At 42.2% G+C, this 17877-nt stretch overlaps 1 protein-coding gene across 3 annotated transcripts in view; it reads left to right on the forward strand.

The window, feature by feature from the left end:
• Positions 1–393: 393 nt before the first annotated feature.
• LPAR4 (lysophosphatidic acid receptor 4) overlaps positions 394–17877 on the forward strand; it is a 49272-nt gene continuing 31788 nt past the window's right edge. The window contains exon 1 of one of the 3 annotated variants that reach the window (XM_089651920.1): positions 394–526. The gene's annotated coding sequence lies outside the window, so the exon portion shown is untranslated. Of the gene's footprint in view, positions 527–3058; positions 3275–10797; positions 11065–17877 lie in introns of those variants that run through there. The other 2 variants (XM_089651919.1, XM_089651918.1) reach the window with 2 other exon arrangements.

Genomic DNA, 17877 nt, shown 5'->3' on the forward strand with positions numbered 1-17877 from the left:
TGTAATGTGAAGGGGGTGCCTGTGATGTAAAGGCGAGGAGTGGGGACGACTGTGATGTAAAGAGGACTGACGTGATGTGAAGGGCGGACTGTGATGCAAAGTGAGGAGATCATGGTGTGAAGAGGTGGCTGTGATGTAAAGGGAGGGGGACTGTGATGTAAAGAGGGCAGATGTGAAGGGGATTTTAGTACAGAGGGGCTGTAATGCAAAGTAGGGAGATCTTGATGTAAACAGGATGAGAGAGGGGGGGTAAAGACACTGATGTAAGAAGGGGTCTGAGCCATCATACGCATACAATTCGGACATCTGCTGGAAGAAAATGTTACTGACTGGAGCTCTGTGAATTTTAATTCAATACACCCAGGCTAAATGATGCTGGATGTCCTCCGGTCAAGAAATCAGGCAGACTCTTTCCGACTTGCTACAGCTTCTAAAGCACACTGTGAGAAATGCACAGTGTGTGGTGAAATCAGAGTAGGCATTTTCAGTATATAAGAGGATCCTGTACAACTCTGCAAGTCTGAAGGTAAGGCTGAAGTTCAGTTTCAAGATAAACACTGCACATAAAATATGCACTCTAAAAATGCACTTTACTTTTCCCTTTATGTAAATGTTTATGAAAAATCAATTTTTTTAGTGGAGAAAAATGTTTAAAAATAAATGTACTGGAAATGATGTAGTGAATGTAGAGGCCAGCAGTATGTGATTATCATCAGCTCAGCACCAATGGGCCTGAAGAAGCTCTATTTCTTTCTCCACTAGGATGGACAAGTTATTGGCTGCCTTAAGGGATAGTCAGGAGGGGTCCAGTTGGTCTCACATCCTGAACTGATGGATATTAAAGTTATACTCCATGACTGTTACGTCAACCCAATGTCAGTTAGACCTCCAGTCTATTGATGAAAGCAGACACCACTGGACTTGGAGAAACCATGGTCTGTGGATAGCTGGGACTTAGTGTTTATGGTCCCTGGGGTTGTGCCTGTGTGTGTTTGACATCAGACCTGCCACAGTTCCTGTTCACATGCCAATATTGACCACACCGCCGGCATTTATGGCCTTCTTCTGGGTCCCTCTGAAACGGATTCTCACCCTTAGGTGAAGGGGCCAAATCCCTTTGATGTGTGGACATCTGCTGCTTCAGAGAGGCCATGTCCAGGGTGAGTTCCTTTAGTGTTGATTGTAAAGCAGACAGTGGTGAAGGGGCCAAGGCTTCTTCTGGAATATGCAAAGGATCATACTTTTTGGTTATAGCTACTGTTGCCTCTGCATCTTCCTGTTCCCATGCAACCATGTTCTCCACAAGGTCATGAAAGAGATGGTGGGCTGTATACTTATTTGCTCTTTCAGGGCCCTCCTGACTGGTCCTTCTTTCATTACTGCCAAGAATTGGCTGCTCAGAATGTGGCCTGAATCTGCGATTTCCTACTGCCATGTGCATCCCTCTGTTCCAGTCATTTCCAGGGGTGATGGAGCGCCACTGCAAAGTGCATGGTGCTCTCGTCCTCCTGTTGCCTCCAGACAAAGAATATGCGCCTCAGCTTCTAGACCATCAAGTTTTCTCTGAATAGTTCCTCCAGGTGTGTCACGATTTGCTTCAGCGTGGCCCAGTCCTCTGCCAGCAGAGCCATTACTACTTGTTGGGCATCATTTTCCAAAGAGTTAATGGCTAGCCTGGGAACCTGGTACAGGCGTGCAGCGCTCTCTAGTTTCTCCTCCCACTCTACCAGTGGCATATTAGCACCAATCTATTTAGGCACCAGAGCCATGGCTGATCCTGAGCCATGATGGTACCTGCTCTGATATCTGTACCCACTGTAAGAAATGACATAGCCTGCAGCCACGTTTGGGTGGGTTCAGTGTGGTGTGGCAGCAATAACACACACACACAGTTCAAATGCAAATAATGGAACTTATATTGGTGTAAAGGCAGAACAAACCTGGTGGAAGGTAGCCCAACTGGGAATACTCACAGAAGCCAACAGTGTGCAGCGGAGCAGGTTTCAACCAAACTGACAGCGTCTGTCTGCAGGGGGCAGAATGCGGCCTGGCCGTTCAAACACTACAGCAAAGGTGCCCAAGGAGAGTGCAGAGCCTTTCCCTACTGCAAATATTGTTCCTACACTACCCACATGCGAATACATGCCAAACCCAGTAGCCAGGGTCTTGAGGGCCGCCAGAGTAACATGGGCGGCCAGCATCCAACCAGATCGCTGCTCCAGTGACTCAGAAAACCATAGAGTAACCACATTCCTCTTGACATCTCCCTTTGCACTGCTGCAGATGAGCATCACCTGCAGTGCGGAAAACAAGCTGCACTTGCCTACTTGCGTTTTAAGTAAAAAAACTCCCTAGTACGTATCCTACCCACCCCCATCCCTAAACACTTACTTGTCATCGCTTCCACGCTGTCCCGACTGCAGCACTGCTCTTCTTTCTTTCTGGTCCCACATGAGACACTGAGAGCCATAGGCTCCCACTGCTGTCAGTCAAACTCCTGACAAGAGGGAGTGGGGACATGGTTTACTGGCGCTGTGTGTGTCTCTGGATACGCACATCCAGGCTCAGGAGCACATAGGCATGGGTACCTCCATAGCACATAGCTTGCTAAGAAGGCACCTGGAGGTAGGAGAAGTGGACAGCGCCAGTAGGGGACTGCTAAAGAGGAGGTAAAGGAATGCTCTTTGTAATATCATTGCAGAGAGCAGGTAAGTATACCATCTTTTTATCTAATATCACTTTAATATACTAAACTATAAAGATTTTTTTTTTTTTTTTGCCATACCTATGTTATGTTATATTCTGCAATATTAGCATAACTATTGCAATGGCAAAAACATATGCATTATAGCTTAGCGACTTGTGCCAATTGGTTGCCAGTTATTTGAATTGCTTTCCTGAGCAACCCTGCATTTCTATCTTCATTCATGATCTACAGCAGCAGAGACTCTCCCTGTGTCTCCCTGGCACAAGTGAGGTTAATGAAAAGTCTTGAAGTTCCCCACACATGATGTGGATGAAGAGGCGGGTCTGTGTTTGCCTTCGTCCCACAGTCTATGACTATGAGTTAGGAAACTATCCTATGTCTTTTCTATGGCTATGTATTCTTCTCCTAAGAAGTGAAAATAAGCAGAAAGAAGAACCACATTGTTCCTCTGCCTCCACTCCTGAAGGATTTTCTGCTCTACATTCAGGCTTTCAGTGGTTTGGGCTAGCACTGAAAGAGAGCAGCTGGCCAAAGCCCAGATGCATTGATATTCTAGTCAAGAGCAAGGTAAGCTAGACAATTAACCAGGCTTGCTTTTTGAAGGGATGAGCTTTTCAACAATGCATCTCATTTAGAGCTGCGGCCATTGAATCAGATGGGAATTTCAAGTCATAGGAGCAGAAGTGGAGGGTCTGATTTATGAAAAGTTGTACATAGGACAGGCAGAGCTGTTGTTGTGCATAGCAACCAGTCTGATTATGTTTCATCTTCTCAAACTAAAATCTTAGATCAGTTATTCCAGGCAATCATCCTCTTTCCAAGTCTGGTTTTCAGGCAGGCAATAAAGAACATGATGAAGTTTTACCCCTAAAAACCAATCCAAAATGATTACTAACTGGAAAGTCTGTGACTTGTGAAGTGAGAATTGACTGTCGCTTATTGTAGCTGTTCATTGTACTGCTTTGATGATCACTTTAGTACACATTCAGTCAATGACTATTGTGGAACTACATATCCCATCATGCCAACTAGAAATCATGTAATAGTTCTGGAATGTTAAAAATATTTCATCCTAGTTACTACTAGTATGACTGGGCAGATTGCTGATTCTACTTGTAACTAAGGTACATAAAATGTATGCGTGAACTGACTTGTACTTATGAAATAGGAGACACGAATATATCTTGTGTTCAGAATACAGGTCACCTACAATGAAACCGCCTAGAAGATAAAGATCAGAATTTTGGATTGTATTACCATACCTCCCAATGTTCTGAAATGATAAAAATGGACACTTTTAGCACACAGTATGTAAGCAAAGGACATGTCCCTGTCATGGCCCTGGTTACATGGACCGCAAAGATTTGTAGAAAATGATCGGCTAAACCACACAAGTGTTTTTTCACCTATTTTTACATTTAGATTTTGGATTTTAAAAATGGCAAATGCAGTAATGTAGAGGCTGGATAAAAAGTTTAGTGCAGCATAATACTTTTGATAGTAAAATAGTACATTTTTTTTTTATAGAGATGTACACATCAGACAGAAAAGATTGACATCTGAGCTTGCACAAGAGACAGAGGGATTTCGTCTCAAAAGAGGGAATGTCCCTCGAAATGAGGGACATTTAAGACCTAAGTATTACTGCACCATCGTTGCTTTGATTCTTTACTGCGGAAAGCTTCATATAATATATTGAGTACCATTTACAGTGCAAACGCAGAACAGTGAGTAATTGTTGACGCCGTGAAGATGAAGCAATTTGTACAAACATAAGCAGCATTAGAGTGTCTGCAAAGAGTATAAGAAAGCACGTTTGGCTAAAACACATTTGCATGTTTGTGCCACAAGCATCTAATATTCCGACTGCTGTCTCACATCTATATTGTAGATATCTTAGAGTATCTCTTTTTTTGTTTTTGATAGGGGTTAGAACCTCTGCTAGGATTTTATAACTGTCTTCCCACTGGGAAGATTCATCACTCTCTGTTCAGGTGTCCATGGCTGCCAAAAGTTAATGGTAAAACCAATATTTAGAGTTATTACTGGAACATGCATATAGGAAAAATCTTCCAATGGAGGCACTTGTTCCAGTGGCAATGTTCTAAGAAGGAATATCCTTTACTTTGGAGACATTTTTTCCCATTCCTTGTGTCTTCAAGAGAGGACATGTAGGAAATTCTTCCCAGTAGAATGAAAACTTGACAGGGTTTTACCAATTCCTACTTCTAAACTTAAAAAAACAAATTGGCTTTAGATATGGCCATATGTTTGTGGACTCCTAACCATCACATATACTGTAAGGCCAAAAGTACGTGGACACCCATCCAAATGTATTGAGCTTTCAGGTGTTTCCAATGAAATATTGTTAATGCTACAAAATACAAATACTTTACATACATTTGTGGGCTTCGAACCTTGTGACATGATTTTGGAGATGGAACTTTTCTGTTTCCACTTGACTGTGCCCCTGTGCATAAAGCTAGGTCTTTAAAGACATGGTTTGATGACAATGATTTGGAGGCAGGGGCGGACTGACAACTCATGGGGCCCCAGGCAATAGGGGATCATGGAGCCCCTGTGTCCTTGCCCAAACTAAAAAAAGCCTATGTTAAAGGTACCAGGTGCATCTCATGGGGCCCCCTACTGACCCCGGGCCTTCGGGCAGTGCCCGAGTTTCCAAATGGTCAGTCCGCCCCTGTTTGGAGGTACTCAAGTGGACTGCACAGAGCGCTGACTTCAACTACATCCCTATGGGATGAACCCAAGCAATGCTCTTTTGGCTGAATGGGCACACATTCCCATAGATACATGTCTTCCAAGAAGAATGAAGGTAAATCTAGCTGCAAATGGAAAGCGGAGGGCATATTATTTACCTTGCCAGCAAACAGTGTCAGCATTTCCTTGTCAGGCAGAGTGGTGCTGATAGAGCAGGCACCCACTGTTTGCATTTTGGCTGCTTCATTTGAAAGTTGAAAAAAAATTGCTCAGTTTATGGCCAGATTTACTTTTGTGGTAATTGAAGAAATGCTTCCTTTCCTTAGTGTTTAGTAAAGGCTCCCCTTATATTATTATAATACAGGATTTATATAGTGCCAACAGTTTGTGCAGCTCTTTACAAATGAAAGTAGACAGTTACAATACAATTTGGTACAAGAGGAAACAGAAGGCCCTGCTCGTTAGAGCTTACAATTTAAGAGGGAGGGTTGAGTGATACAAAAGGTAATAGCTGTGGGGGATGAGTGGTGGGGGGCTTTTTTTTAAGTATGGGGGTGACTAGCACATGTTTTAGAGGGTTGGGGAAGATGCCAGTAGAAAAGGAGAGATTGAAGATATGAGTTAAAGGATAGAGCCAGAGAGTGACCGTAGTATTTGTGAGGGAGCAGGGTCCAGGGGATAGGTGGTTAGGTGGGCTTTAGAGAAAAGTTTACCAACTTCCACTATAGTAGCTGGGTTAAACTTGTGATCAGTAACACAAACACACCCTTTACAATGGTAGTCAGTGGAAAGAATGTGTATTTTCATTGTGAATCAGTGGGAAAAATGCTTCTTACCATGTTTTGTCACCCTTACAGATATGCTGTTCACTCTGAAACTATGCAGGTGTATCAGAAAAGACATCACTCAGCCACTGTGCACAGCTTTCTCTCAACATAAGCCAGTGCCTAAGTGCGCCCCCATTCACTAGCCAGATCAAAAAAGAAGAGTATACATTACATATTGACTACAGTATTTGGCAATCTTTCTTCCAACTCATAAAAAGTGCCAAGGCTGTGAGTTCTGCCTCAATCTTACTTAATTTACTTCTGCATTCTAACAAGCATAACTAAAAGCTCAAAAATATCCTGCATGCTGGGAGAAATATCGGCTTTCATTGTATGGTCATATCATTTCATGCTCATTCAGTAAAATGTGTAATTATCTTAAAGCGGAAGTGTAGGTATGGCAATTTTTACATAGTTACATTGGTCCAGCTTGGAGAAATGTAAGCGTGTGTGTGCCATACCTGGGGTATCCCCATGGAAGCTGGAAAGGCCTCTAGTAGGCATCAATACTACAGTGATTGCCACTAGCTTCGAGGTCCTATGCGGCTGCCTTGCTGCTTACTGGCATGAGCACCATTCTTTGCATTTTCTCAATGAATGCAGCATGTTCTCTAATTGGGCAAGGTGAAGATTGTGATGTCACCAGCCAGCCTCTCCACCTCCCCCAATAAGAGAATGCTTTGAATTCACTGAGAAAATGCAAAGTTTTCCTGGAATGGTGCCTATGCCAAGTGAGCCACCTCCTGTGTTCCGCACAGAACCTGAAAGTTAGTGGAGATCACTGAAATAGTTGTTTCTACTACAGTGACTTCCAGCTTCCATGGAGATTCCAGAGGTATGGAACATACATACTTACATTGAACCAAGCTGGACCAATGTTTAATATGTAAAAATTGCCATGCCTAAAGTTCAGCTTTAAATGATCCTCAATTTGTCACATCAAAAGGGAACAAGAGCAAACTGAATTCTAAAATTGGAATTGTATTCAGAATGTCAAATATTCATGCAGTTTTGAAATGAAAGTGTTACTAAACAAACCGTAAAATTAGTCTGTATACGCAGTAAAGCATGCTTGTTATACTCACTGTGGATCCTAAGGGGTTAATCCTTCACATTTGCATAAAAGGATCCTCTCCTTCTTCCACAGTCCCCAATCCATCTGCTGATAGCACGGAGTCATGGGGGCAAACTGCACATGCTCGATGTGGTGTGTATTGCTATAGATTTTTTTTTTCCTTCGGAGAGTGCATGTGATCAGCACAGGTCCAACTAGCACTGTTCAGACAGAGGGTCAGGGGTCCTGCAGCCTCATAGGACAATCGGGAGAATGAAAACCCCTCCTACAAGCTTTAACCAGTTATATGCTGGACACTGATAGAAGTCACAGGTCACTGCTATATACTGCTGGTGAGAAAAGGTATTTAACAGTTTATATTTACTAAAATAATTGCATTTCCATGTTCTGTATTCTGTAGGAGACCAGATGTAGTGAATGCAGGTACTGGGTTTAGTAACACTTTAAGGTTGGCAAGATTTTGAAAGATTGCTTATCCATTTATCAGAATGTTTTGTTTTGGGTTTTTTTTTCACCTGCATCTCTTATAAACCATTACATGCCTAGTAATTTTCTGTGAAGACTCATGATATACACTATATTGCGAAAAGTATTGGGCCAGCCCTCCAAATCTTTGGATTCAGGTTTTCCAATCACCTCCACGGCCACAGGTGTTTAAAATCAAGCACCTAGGCATGCAGACTGCTTCTACAAACATTTGTGAAAGAATGGATCACTCTCAGGAGCTCAGTGAATTCAAGCATGGTACCGTGATAGGTTGCCACCTGTGCAATAAGTCCATCTGTGAAATTTCCTTGCTACTAAATATTCCACGGTCAACTGTTAGTGGTATTATAACAAAGTGCAAGCAACTGGGAACAGCAACTCAGCCACGAAGTGGTAGGCCACGTAAAATGACAGAGCGTGGTCAGTGCATGCTGAAGTACACAGTGCACAGAAGTCAGCAACTGTCTGCAGAGTTAATAGCTGAAAACCTCCAAACTTCATGAGTCCTTCAGAGTAGCACAACAGTGCGCAGTGAGCTTCGTGGAATGAGGTTTCATGGCCAAGCAGCTGCATCTGAGCCTTACGTCACCAAGTCCAATGCAAAGCGTTGGATGCAGTGGTGTAAAGCACACCGCCACTGGACTCTAGAGCAGTGGAGGTGTGTTCTCTGGAGTGATGAATCACGCTTCTCTGTCTGGCAATATGATAGACATGTCTGGGTTTGGTGGTTGCCAGGTACTTGCCTGACTGCATTGTGCCAAGTGTAAAGTTTGGTGGAGGGGGGATTATGGTGTGGGGTTGTTTTTCATAGTTTGGGCTTGGCCCCTTAGTTCCAGTGAAGGGAACTCTTAAGGCATCAGCATACCAAGACATTTTGGACAATTTCATGCTCCCAACTTTGTGGGAACAGTTTGGGGGTGACCCCTTCTTGTTCCAACATGACTGCGCACCAGTTCACAAAGCAAGGTCCATAAAAACATGGATGACCGAGTTTGGGGTGAAGGAACTTGATTGGCCTGCACAGAGTCCTGACCTCAACCCAATAGAACACCTTTGGGATGGATTAGAGCAAAGACTGTGAGCCAGGCCTTCTCATCCAACATCAGTGCCTGACCTCACAAACGCGCTTCTGGAAGAATGGTAAAAAAATTCCCATAGACGCACTCCTAAACCTTGTGGACAGCCTTCCCAGAAGAGTAGAAGCTGTTATAGTTGCAAAGGGTGGGCCAACTCAATACTGAACCCTACAGACTAAGACTGGGGTGCCATTAAAGTTCATGTGCGTGTAAAGGCAGGTGTCCCAATACTTTTGGTAAGTAGTGTAGCTGGTAGTAGTTGGTTTCATTTAACTGGACTTTTTTTTATTTTTTTGTTAAGTTTAGACTGTTTAAAAGACAAAATTCACTTTTGGTAACATTTTACACCTGTATTTAGGGTGTAGCATGTTACCAAACAGTAACTGCCTGAGCCCCTCTGATTCCCTGCTGTGACAGCAGAAGGGGAAACTAACCCCCCCCCCCTTTGAAAAGAGTGTGGCCATGCAGGGCTATGCCCACAGGGCCGTGTCCTTCATTCACAGCAATCTGTGAACCAATGAACTACAACTACTGTCTGCCACCTCAGCAGATGGCTTGTAGTTCTCAATGTGCACTTGTGAACACTCTCGTAGTTCATCGATCTTCCTGCACTGCAGTAACTCTCTGCCAATATGGGACGTATAGGCAGACAACTGTGCTGAAATTCTTCAGGAGCGTGACATTGCACCTGCGATCTGCTGATCAGGGGTGCAATGCTCTGCAGGCTCCAGGAAAAAATTAAAAATACACTTTTTTTCCTTTTACATTTTATTTTTCTTAAAAATGAACTTATCCTTTTTAAGGCCCCTTTCACAATTCGTTCCATCTCCGCAGGGGATCCTAGACTGATAAGTCAGACCAGAACAGAAACTGATGTCACCTATGTAACATCCGTTACAATTTTTCCTACATCTTGTGGTTTTAGGAAAAAACAGGCTTGTATAATCCCTATAGGTGGACAGATGTAAGTGGACACATGTTGCTTATATCCACCCAACTCATTAAAAGGGGACCTGGACATAATCATTTTTGCTCGTTCCAATGAATCTGAACACACCTGGATGTTGGTTGACATAGGCAGATGCACATAAGATTACATTTGGTCACCCATAGGAAGAGATTGCAGTCTGTTTTTGATTCATGCAATCATGGGTCAAAAACGAACTAATGGACCCCCTGCGTGAAATTTTACAGAACAAGTCCAGTTGCATGCAACTGATGATTGTTAGCTGATAGTTGAATGCAACTGATAATTGTTGGCTAAATGAAGAAATTCATTAAAAGGTGTAACTCCAAATCACACATTACTAATTTGAGGCATTTGCAATCCTTAATCTGTAATTACCTTTCAAATAATGATGTGATTTATTAAATACTATATATTAAAAGGAATTAGCAGATCCAATCCTAGATCACAGTAAATTTGTGCTGTACTAAGTTTCTGAAATTTGCATTGCTTGAAGGCAAATTCAGACCACCTTAAGCCTATACAATATTCTCTAGATTCATGGGAAAAAAACTTTCTAACCACCAACAAAGTTTATTTGAATTTTAATTCAGAAGCTATACAAAAATAGATCATATGTATGCTATGAAACGGCACCTTCATTATTTGGGCTGAGACCCTTTTTAGCCTTCGCACCTCTCCTGCAAACTAATTGAGCAGGAAATGGGTATTCTTCATTAAAAGCAGAGCTTAACATGTTAATTCTTTTGTGGGGGAGCTGTGTTCCCTGGCAGTTCTCTTTATAAACTCTAGAAAGCCTATGATTGGTTTTCAAAGAATGGCAAAACACAGGGGACTGGGAGGGATTTCACAGTCTAATAATACCCCTCATCCAATGAAATGCATTTCCTATTGAGACCCCCAAGGGTCCCCTTGCTCTCATGTCCAACCCAGACATAAGGCCTATTCTTCTCTCCTGGTTTTTTTTTTTCCTCCCTCTCTGCAAGGCATGTAATGCTCAGCTTGGGTTTTGTCTAACAAAAGAGTGGGAATAACAGCTGCTGCGTTCAGATTGGGAGGATTAGCTGAATTGTGGACTATAAGAAAGTGGACAACTGTCCTCTATGGGCCCAAAATATTTCCTGCAAGGATGGATATGCATATGGGGGTTTAATCACTGTCATATGTGACTCGGCTACAGGAAACACTGGATCGGGTTTCGAACCGGGGTGAGTAGCATTACAGTTACTGCTCAAGTTTTGCAACTGCATTTATTGTAAAGCCCCTAAATCTCAAATCATACAGCTGTATACAAAGAATAATACATTGCTCATAGTGTTTACATGGCACGCTGCCTTATGCAACAATTTAAATCATTTCCAGGGACTGCTGAGCCAATCAAATTCAGCTAATAAGCGAAACTGTTTTATGCAATGTTAATGGTATTTTAAATAATTTTCATAAACACTTTCTAAATTTTAGCTGATCACATGTGATGCTGTTTCATGCAAAACTAATTTAAAATAATTTCCACCTTGCTGTTGGCACTGAATTTCAGCAAATTGCATGGAACGTTAACCATTTCAAAGAATTTCTATGGAAGCCTGAGCCATTGAATTTTAGTTAATTTCCATGCAACGTTAGCAGAGACTTTGCTGCTGAGCCACTTAATTTTAGCTAATTAGAAATATTATTTCATGTAACCTCCCATGTCTATTGTCCTTGGTGTCATCTGATGTTTTTTCCTTTACAACACTACGCTTTTCCTGAAATCAATTTCTTCACAAATCTAGCTGAGGATGGGGAACATAACCTTAAACTGGCCATACACCAGTAGAATTTTGTTTTAAAAAAATTAACATTTTCTGAACTTTCGTTTTGACTTTGTAATGGTTAGTGGGTCAAACTGATGTTTGTTTTTGACCACAGTAACCAGAAAATTCAGAGGAGCAGGATAGAAACCTAAATATTAACTGTGAGTGTGGCTTTTGTTCGAGAAAAATTGCACGTAGTGTAATGAAACTGAGTTAATATGACTGGGATTCCATTCAAATAGCAGGTCTGGATGAAATTTTAAGGGATTGCGAATAGATGGCAAGAGTGAGATTTTTCTACGAACGTTCGAAAAGAAATCTAACCATGTATAGCCAGCTTTTGTTATTGCCCTTGTGTCCTGTGGTTAGGCATAATGCATTTTTCATTGAAATTGTCTTGCTTGTATAAGTTACAGAAAGGGGTTAACTTGCAGTTTGTATATGTTTTTATTTTTTTGCATTGTAGCCATTTGCCTGTCCTGCTTACTTTTTGATATGTATATTTGGATTGCATCCTGTGTTTGTTGCAGTTGTAGATATATAGCCTTGCTAAATATAAGCCTATCAAGATTGATAGTGTGATGATAAGCTGCCAGTTCCCTTAGGATCCAGACAAAGGTTAGCACAAGCCATGCTGCATATGTTTCTAGTGGGCTGATTACCTCAGTCTGCATGGGCTGTATGCATTTCATTTAAATGCTCTCCCAGTGCTGTGTCTGGGGCAATGTTTACTGAAGGTTCAGGTTACAATGGAGAGGTGTAAAGTAGATGTCAAAGCTTTGTGCACAGAAGGATGAGTGGGGGGAGAAGCAGAGCCTCTAACCCTGTTATGTCACCAATACAATGTATTATACAACAAACCCAACTCTTGTCCTTCATATTGGTGCACTGGATTTGTGGTCTGTGTTCACTGAATGTGTGGACAGGGAAGGCAAGAGCAGGGGCAGACTGACCATTTGGAAACTCGGGCACTGCCCGAGGGCCCGGGGTCAGTAGGGGGCCCCGTGAGATGCCCCTGGTACCTTTTACATAGGCTTTTTTGAGTTTGGGCAAGGACACAGGGGCCCCATGATCCCCTATTGCCTGGGGACCCCATGAGTTGTCAGTCCACCCCTGGGCAAGAGGAAAATAAGCCTTGGCATCAATGTCAATAGATGCAGCAATGTACGTTTTTAAGCACTTCCCCAGATATACTGCTACAGGGCGGCACGGGTGCGCAAAATCACGTGTGTATATATACGTGATTTTGCATTTCCAGGTAGGGGGCGTGTGCCCTACCCACGCCGCCATGTGCGGCCGCAGCTGTCAATCACTGGGTCCCGGCCGGTGATTGCTGAACATCTCAGACAGGAGTAGAACTTTATGAAATGCAGCTCCTACAAACTGCTTTGCATGGCTGCCATGGTTAGCACAGCCATGCAAAGCAGTGTGATCACAGTGAAGCATAGATGCAAGTAAAACAGTACACGGTTAACCCTTTAATCACCCCTCATGTTAACGCCTTCCTGCCCAGTGCCATTAGTACAGTTAGTGCTTTTTTTTTTTTTCTTTTTCGATCACTGTATTGGTGTCACTGGGGATGTCAGTGACACCAAGGCAGCTCCCTCCCAGTGTCAGAATGCCCGTCGCACTCCTGCTATAAGTCGCTCATTGCTGCCATTACTAGTAAAAATAAAAAAATTCCAGTAACTATACCGCCATTTGTAAACTCTAAAACTTTCACGTAAACCATTTAATTTACACGTATTGGGATTTTTTTTTAGCAAAGATATGTAGCCGAATAGATTTTGGCACACATTTATGATGTAATTTGATTTTTTTACTGGACATGTTTAATAGCAAAATGTCAAAAATACTGTGTTTTTTTTTGTTTTTTTTTTCTTCTTCAAAATTGTCGGTCACTTTTTTTTTTTTTTTACAGCACAAAAAATAAAAACGCATAGTCAATCAATTTACCACCAAAAGAAAGTTCAATTTGTGGGGAAAAAAAGTACGTAAATTTCATTTGGGTGCAGCATAGTATGACCGCGCAATTGTCAGTTAAAGTAAACCAGCGCCATAATGCAAAAAATGGCCTGGTCATGAAGGGGGGTAAATCCTCATGAGGGCAAGTGGTTAATTCATCGTGGTGGTCGTTCTCCGAGGGGTGCTAACACTTCTGGAACTATTTATTTAAATGGAGTACCTTCACATCAGTTTCAGATTTATGCCCAGATTGATGTGCACAGGTTTAATAATTTATTTATTACAGGTACTTGTATAGCGCTGTCAATTTATGCAGCTCTTATATTGTACATTCACATCAATTCCTAACCCTCAAGGAGTGTACAATCTAAGGTCTTTAAGGCTATGTTCACAGTTATGCAGTTTGCGTTTGATCCGTTACTACAGTGCATTTTGCGTTTTTGCATATGCGTTTTTGATGCGTTTTGGGTTATTTTTTTTTTGTTGCTAGGCAGATTAAAATGCAAAACGCAGCAAAAACACGGCACATTTTCTACAGCGTCTCCCTTGAAGTCTATAGAACCAAAAAGGCTACTTTTAGCATTTTAAAAAAGTTTCTTACCCTTTCCAAAAAACGCACCAGATGAAAATGTGGAGATGTGAATGTGTCCCATAGGAAATCATGTTAAATGGACTGTAGTGCGTTTCTGCAAAATGCTGTGGAAAACACTAAGGTGTGAACCTAGACCAACTCACATTCATACATACACATACTAGGGCCAATTTAGACAGGATCCAATTAACCTATCAGTTTGTCTTTGGAGTGTGGGAGAAAACCAGAGTACCCGGAGGAATGCCATGCAAGCAGAGGGAGAACATACAAACTCCAAACAGCTGGGTGCTGTGGTTGGGATTTGAACGAACAACCCTAGTGCTGCCAGGTGGAAGTGCTAACCATTAAGCTATTCTGCTGCAAGTAGGTTGATATGCTTTGAAGATACTCATTTTTTTCTGCAGTTGTCCCTCCTTTTTTGTCCCTCAAATCTCTGTAAAAATTATTCAGTATAAGTACCAAAATGTTGTGTATTTATTTTAAAGCAAAGCTAAACCCAAAAACAAACATTGTATATATTGCAGTTTACCTATCCTTAAGAGCTCGTTCAGATGGTAAATTGCTTTTCAGAGTTTACTAACGTGAGGTTGGGGGTGGTAAAACACTATGGTTGAGCAACGTTTTTATGCACCCCCCCAATGTGAGGTTGGGGGTGGTAAAACACAATGGTTGAGCCACGTTTTTATGCCCCCCCCCAAACTGGTGAGAAGGTGATACAATGCCTCCTCACCACCTGTCCAATGCTCCAATGCACATTACTCTTCAGAGAGCCCCACTAGTGTGAACGAGCCTTCAGAAGGCGGTTGGCAGGCAATATGTCACCTCCTCATTGCCTGTTTTATCCCTGAAAAAGGTGCAACTGTGTGCAGTGTTGCCCCATTTACTTGCATGGGTCACATTCTGCAGCAGTACTGCTTGCCAAGCGCGACAGATTTGATTGATTTTTGCCACGACACGAAGCAAAGCATCTTGGCCGCAGCATGTGTACAGTTTTAAGTGGCTGAATGTCCTTGTTTATGTGGGCTGTTGGGGTGTGGTAAAATTGAGGTTCAAGCACCCGCTCTTATTGCATCCTGGCTGCCCATGTGATCGAGCCCTAAATGTGGTGGCTGCTTTACTAGTTTCTTTTTTAGAATTGTTCACTTTTTTTCACCTGGTAATTTAGCCAGTAACACACATCCTTCTAGGGTGCCTCCATCCTAGATGGAGGAGTATTGGATTCATCCTTGGTAATGTCAATCTGGGGACAAGGGGAGTGTTTAGATACACAAACTTAGATGGACGACTAAGAGGATGAAGCTGAACTCTAAGGAACACTTTTTAAGCAATTACTGCAACTGTTTTTTTTTTTTTGGGGGGGGGGGTGTAAAGTTTTACATAAACGACCAAAAGATGACCATTGTACACACCCCTGTCGGCGTTAAATGGTTTGTCTAAAACCTCTAACTGCCATTTTTGCTAAACAACTTTGTCAGTTAAAGTAAGTTGAAAAATAACAGACTTACTGGTTGGATCATCAGGTGAAATTGTAAGCTGAAAATGAATAAATTTTTTGTATCTGGGTATAAATGTAAGGTAGTGGTGACATTAGTTTTTTTTTTTTTTTTTTTTTTTTTTATGCTGTTTTTACCTGTGGATCTGGCCAGTAACCCACCTCCTGTGATAAAGTGCCACCACTCTCAATGAACACAGAGTACACCTTTGGAGAGCATGCACCATTATGGTGGTGCCCAGGGGGAGGGGGCACAAAATGTATTCTAGTACATCTGCAATTCAGGGAATCTCTTGAATGTTCTCTAGTCTTGTTTACATTAAAGCATGAAAACAAACACATTAATTCACATTTAAAACACCCAAATCTACGTGATAATGGCAAATGTTTTCATGTTTAAGCACAATTGTAAACTCATGGTAATGTGAGTCCTAAAGGGAACTTGATGTTCCTGCATATAAAACAAAGACCCTTCCTGGATCCCTGATCACTTACCATCACAGCTTAAAGGACACACATGCTGATAAACTATGTCTGCTGCCATTGCTGAACTCCTAGTTTAAAAATGCTGGTTTACTGGTTGAGCTGGTAATGCAAAGATTTCAATACTTGAGCCAGTGACTGGAATCACATTTACACATCAGGAGTTCTGACGTCAGCAGGGCTAGACCAGCTACTTGCGTGCCCCCCAATAAAAAAAAACATTTTAAAAACAGTAGCAAATATTAAATCGGCAAAATATGAAACTGCTAAATTTATTTTATTTGCAAAAATAAGATGCTACCAGCGCCAATATTAAAGACAAAATCAGTGTCATGGACAGACTGTATCTGTGGCAGGATGACAGTTGCAGTGTGTGAGGATAATGGATCCACACTCTGACAGATCCCAGGCTGGAATTCCCCAGGCAATGAAGGGAGATAAAACTCTGTGACAACAGGCTGCCCACACACACAGAGAACACCTGAATGGAGTGATCCCAAACAGTGACAGATCCGACACCGCACACCACCACAAACACTGACACAGATCAGTCGACACTAGAAGAGCAGGCTTTGGGATTTTGATGATGTCAATCACTCACTGACACATTGCACATGTGATGGATGGCCAACCAGGTCACACACACGAGACATCAGTCAGACATTACCTTCCACTGCAGGTGCAGCTCCGCCTCCACTAATGAATAGGTAGAGGAGGGTTGGAACTTCACAGTGATCATCAGCAGCCTCCTAGCCAGATTGCAGTAAGGGACTGAGTCTGAGAGGAACACTGGAAGGAGCAGCAGCTTAACTGTTACACTGGCCCCAGACACCGACATCTTCCTCTGTCCTTTCTTCCTCCCCTCTGACACCGTCTCCCCTCAGCTGGAGGATCATTCATGACATGGCGGCATTCCACACAGAGGGAGTGACAGCCTGTGCTGTGCCCAGGCACCCTAGTGTGCCTAGTGGAAGCACCGACCCTGGACGTCAGTCTAGGTTTGATCTATAAGTTTGTTCCGAGTCACAGGCTCAGAAAGTGTTTTGAGGCCAAGGACAACCAGGCAACTGGTCTTTTTTCAAAGTAAGGGATTTAAAGTGTTACTAAATCCACAACAGTAGGAAGCAATTTCCATGTAGCAAGTACATGGTGCAGCAGGCTCATATCAGGAATATGAAATGTTGAGTTTACATACTCTTTAATTATTCTATCTTTAATGGCATGCCTTCTTAGATTTTAAACTTTAATTAGGTCCCACTAACACACTTTGCTCTCCTGGTATAGTTAGAATTGCTGACATTGTATGTATGTTTGATGTATGCCCTGCTTGATGGTGTTCCAGAATATGATGGGGTAAAAATGCAGGTACTAATAATTAATGTATTGGATGCTACAGAAGAGGATTTTGGTGGCTAACTTCTCCATGTCTAAAGGTGGGCTTCTATAAATGATCAATTTCTTTTCTGATCGGGCTCTTTCAATAGAAATCAATCTGTAGTTGACAACCCATTTGATCAATATTCCACATGCAGGGAAGAAAATTTCGATCAACAGTTGAAGTGGAACTAATGCCTACAATACTTATCTCTGCTTCAACAGTCCGATGCCCGTGAGGTACCCTGTTGGCATCTTCTTCCCAGATTTTCCTTTATTGGCCAGTGTGGAATGATACTACTCCTACACAGGGCTTTCTTTC

The sequence above is a fragment of the Staurois parvus genome, unplaced genomic scaffold (assembly GCF_062004578.1).
Source record: "Staurois parvus isolate SC_StPar_1 unplaced genomic scaffold, SC_StPar_1.0 ptg000668l, whole genome shotgun sequence".
Classification (NCBI taxonomy): Eukaryota; Metazoa; Chordata; class Amphibia; order Anura; family Ranidae; genus Staurois; species Staurois parvus.